This window comes from Cherax quadricarinatus, chromosome 32 (assembly GCF_038502225.1).
Source record: "Cherax quadricarinatus isolate ZL_2023a chromosome 32, ASM3850222v1, whole genome shotgun sequence".
In the NCBI taxonomy this organism is placed as follows: domain Eukaryota; kingdom Metazoa; phylum Arthropoda; class Malacostraca; order Decapoda; family Parastacidae; genus Cherax; species Cherax quadricarinatus.
The window spans coordinates 6,937,782-6,942,781 of record NC_091323.1 but is presented as its reverse complement, the minus strand read 5'-3'; the positions used below and the strand labels follow the sequence as shown (position 1 = coordinate 6,942,781).

Sequence of the window (5,000 nt, the reverse complement as noted above, 5' to 3'; positions counted from 1 at the left end):
TTAAAGACTCTTCAGCCATGTGGCTTGTGATAATCTGATAGTTAAAGACTCTTCAGCCATGTGGCTTGTGATTATCTGAAGATTCGCTGTAAACTTTTATAGAAACACGTTGCTTTTAACTTAGCAACAAGGAGCATACCCTGTGGGCATGCGTAGTTAAGTTAGATTTTGGCATGACCTCACGAGTGTTGCATGGGGTGGGTGTGCATGAGTGGTCACCCTGGCATCCTGTGCCTAAACACTGCGAGGGACGTGGGGGGGGGGGTAGATGTGAAGACGCTGTCTTGACGACCATAGTAGGCTGAAGGCCACGCCATGAAGCCAGTTGCTCCAGCCGTCCTCTAGCACAGCCTACGACCATAGTAGGCTGAAGGCCACGCCATGAAGCCAGTTGCTCCAGCCGTCCTCTAGCACAGCCTACGACCATAGTAGGCTGAAGGCCACGCCATGAAGCCAGTTGCTCCAGCCGTCCTCTAGCACAGCCTACGACCATAGTAGGCTGAAGGCTACGCCGTGAAGCCAGTTGCTCCAGCCGTCCTCTAGCACAGCCTACGACCATAGTAGGCTGAAGGCTACGCCGTGAAGCCAGTTGCTCCAGCCGTCCTCTAGCACAGCCTACGACCATAGTAGGCTGAAGGCCACGCCATGAAGCCAGTTGCTCCAGCCGTCCTCTAGCACAGCCTACGACCATAGTAGGCTGAAGGCCACGCCATGAAGCCAGTTGCTCCAGCCGTCCTCTAGCACAGCCTACGACCATAGTAGGCTGAAGGCCACGCCATGAAGCCAGTTGCTCCAGCCGTCCTCTAGCACAGCCTACGACCATAGTAGGCTGAAGGCTACGCCGTGAAGCCAGTTGCTCCAGCCGTCCTCTAGCACAGCCTACGACCATAGTAGGCTGAAGGCCACGCCATGAAGCCAGTTGCTCCAGCCGTCCTCTAGCACAGCCTACGACCATAGTAGGCTGAAGGCCACGCCATGAAGCCAGTTGCTCCAGCCGTCCTCTAGCACAGCCTACGACCATAGTAGGCTGAAGGCCACGCCATGAAGCCAGTTGCTCCAGCCGTCCTCTAGCACAGCCTACGACCATAGTAGGCTGAAGGCTACGCCGTGAAGCCAGTTGCTCCAGCCGTCCTCTAGCACAGCCTACGACCATAGTAGGCTGAAGGCTACGCCGTGAAGCCAGTTGCTCCAGCCGTCCTCTAGCACAGCCTACGACCATAGTAGGCTGAAGGCCACGCCATGAAGCCAGTTGCTCCAGCCGTCCTCTAGCACAGCCTACGACCATAGTAGGCTGAAGGCCACGCCATGAAGCCAGTTGCTCCAGCCGTCCTCTAGCACAGCCTACGACCACAGTAGGCTGAAGGCCACGCCATGAAGCCAGTTGCTCCAGCCGTCCTCTTAGCACAGCCTGTTACCTTGGACGATCTTGAAATATTAAAAATGTGGCTTTTTTTTTTACCAGATTGATTCATATTTTAGTCTTAATTACGCCCTTTCCAATATTCAGCCGCCACCTCCTTTCATGTCAGGTAGATAAGGGCCAAGATGGGGGAGGGTGTGAGTTGTTTGGGTGTTGGGAGGGGGGAGGGGGACGGGGGAGGGCTGTGTGGCGCGAGTCATCTGAACGAACATTTTCGGACATTATCACCACCGTCTCTAGAGATGACCACTACCGCCGCCTCCTTGAGGCGTTTCACACATTTCACTGAACACTTCTCAGGATTTTAATGCCAGAGAGGAATTTCAGATTCTTCGCTCCCAGCTCCAGAATCTTGACTACAAAATTCAGTTGCAATCAATCTTGTTTCTAAGTAATTTAAAAGCTACTTTGTAGGCTGGTGGATTATATCTGGGAAGATATTTTAATTGTGGTAAAAGGGAGTGTTTGATAGTGAACGATGTGAGGTGGAGCCAGGGAGTCTGCCCTCCCACGCACACATGCGCCAAGTCACATACACCAAAATACGCTCCCTCTGTCTTACGTTATTACCTAATGCACCTTAATACATTGTGGCTTCGGCTCTGATTTCGAAGGGGGAGGATGAATGGCCTTTGAGTTCAGTGCTGCAGCGCCTGGCTTGCCCTTGACTGTCTGACCTTATCACTGCTACGCTTTGGTCGCCATCATCTAGTGTAAACACACGCCTATCTTGTTTATGATAGCTGTAAATACTTTTTCTAAATGTAAACACAACGTTTGGTTTGTTTAAAAGTCTGTGTTAATATTCATTGGAAGTGCTAAACCCGTAATAATCATACAGTGCTCGGGATATGGGATGTACTAAGCCTTGATTCTGGTCAAGGGCTCCTCATCATTGGATCAGGAACCCTTCACCAGCGTTGATGAACCCCTGTTGAAAGTTAAAAAGTCTCAATTATACGGAATTGTATCTTACTTATTTCTGTTATCTAGAACGCAAATTCAAGACGAGCAGCACCATCCTACATGAGGGTGGTTACGTAGTTAAGTGATCCTACTCAAGGGATTAGCTACAACACTGTTATTTTTGTAAGTGGTGAGACTCGAGGTGATATCTCACTTTATTGGTTAAGTCATCCTGCTAGAGTGGCTAATTTGCACTGACGATGCACTTGACTCACTCAGGCACGAAGTGATTGTTGTCACGACGTTACTCTGTAAGCGGGAGTGGGAACATACACAGCTCCACTCCAATGTTTATTCTCCAGATCTCCCTATTCGGCTTTGTCATATCATCCAGACCCCACTCTCCAGTAATTATCATCCAGATCTCTCTCTCTCTCTCTCTCTCTCTCTCTCTCTCTCTCTCTCTCTCTCTCTCTCTCTCTCTCTCTCTCTCTCTCTCTCTCTCTCTCTCTCTCTCTCTCTCTCTCTCTCTCTCTCTCTCTCCAGCGCTTGTCATCCAGATCTCTCTTCCCTGCAGTTATCATCACCAGCACTAACACCAACACTTCTCCAGACCTGTCACCAGCACTAACACCAACACTCCTCCAGACCTGTCACCAGCACTAACACCAACACTCCTCCAGACCTGTCACCAGCACTAACACCAACACTCCTTCAGACCTGTCACCAGCACTAACACCAACACTCCTCCAGACCTGTCACCAGCACTAACACCAACACTCCTCCAGACCTGTCACCAGCACTAACACCAACAGTCCTCCAGATCGTAATCTCCACCACTGGCACTATCATTAGTATTCATTATACTCTGAGTTATCTTCCTCACTTTCATCGATATTACCATTAATATCCTCGTTGTAATTTCCAGCGTCAACCATTAACAGCTGGAGACTTTATCAACTATCAACCCTCCACCACCTCCACTACCACCACCACCACCACCACCACCACCACCACCACCACCACCACCTCCACCACCACCACCTCCACCACCACCTCCACCACCACCTCCACCACCACCTCCACCACCACCTCCACCACCACCTCCACCTGTCCTTCCCTCCAATACTGCCTCCTCCTCCACCTCCTTTCCCTCCTGCTATCACTCTTGCATTCTACTTCCCCTCCCACCAACACCACAATGCCCTTATTCCCATCACCTCTCCCTCCCACCCCACTTCAGCATCACTTATTCTCTCTAGGCTGGAATATTGCTGTGCACAAATAGCCCCATCCAAGGCAGGTGAAATTGAAGATCTTGAGAATGTACGAAGAGCCTTCACTGAACGTATTAGTTCAGTCAAACACCAATTACTGGGAACGTTTGAAGTCCCTTGACCTGTATTTCCTGGAACGCAGGCGGGAAACATGCATCATAATCTACACATGGAAAATCTTAGAGGGACTGGTTCAATATCTGCACACAGAAATTACTCCCTACGACAGCAAAAGACTAGGCAGACGGTGCAACATACCCCCAATGAAAAGCAGGGATGCCATGAGTGCACTGGTACAAAACACTAAGTGTCCGGAGCCCAAGACTGTTCACCTCCAGGTAGGTAGACCCCTTCCCCTTACACCGAAACTACTCACCCGTCCTTCCCTCTCACAAACGCTATCTCCTCCCCCTCCCACCAACACTGCCTCATCCTCCCCATCTCATCACACTTCCTCCCCTCCCCATCCCATCACACTTCCTCCCCTCACACTAATATTACTTCCCCTACCCACCAATACTACCTCTTTCTCGTTCTCACCTTATCACACTTACCTCCTCCTCGGCCCCCTCCCACCAACACTTCCACTTCCTCCTCCCCATCTCCCCAACACTACCTCCTCTTTCACCCCCTTCCCCAAGAAACCAACAATCACAAGTTTCTCATCTTGCTCCTTCCAACACCAACATCACCTTCTAACACCAACATCACCTTCCAACACCAACATCACCTTCCAACACCAACATCACCTTCCAACACCAACATCACCTTCCAACACCAACATCACCTTCCAACACCAACATCACCTTCGCCCCCTCATCCCTTCCCCCTCAACACCACTATCTAGCTTACTCTGTGATTCTGATATTCTCGTGAATTCCATTTCCCACGTGTGTAAGACAGGTCATCCTCCTGGAACGAAACATTTGATGCTGCCATGGCTACCGAACCATGGCTATTGAACCATGGCTATTAAGCCATGACTACTGAACCATGACTACTGAGCCATGTCTACTGAACCATGTCACTACCATGTCTACTGAACCATGTCTACTGAACTATGTATACTGAACAATGTCTACTGAACCATGTCTACTGAACCATGTCTACTGAACCATGTCTATTGAACCATGGCTACTGAACCATGGCTACTAAACCATGACTACTGAACCATGTCTACTGAACCATGGCTACTGAACCATGTCTACTGAACCATGTCTACTGAACCATGTCTACTGAACCATGTCTACTGAACCATGGCTACTGAACCATGTCTACTGAACCATGTCTGCTGAACCTGTAGTATAATGCTTGACATCCTGATTTAGTTCATTACGTGATTTACGGAACCCATCCTGCGTGATGGAATATGGCGGGGAAAATTACCAGTTTTTATG

General features: G+C 49.8%; 1 protein-coding gene across 2 annotated transcripts in view; it reads left to right on the top strand.

Annotated features, from left to right (window-relative positions):
* LOC128690184 (mothers against decapentaplegic homolog 6) overlaps positions 1-5,000 on the top strand; it is a 108,680-nt gene that overhangs the window by 23,282 nt on the left and 80,398 nt on the right. The gene's annotated exons all lie outside the window — the stretch shown is intronic.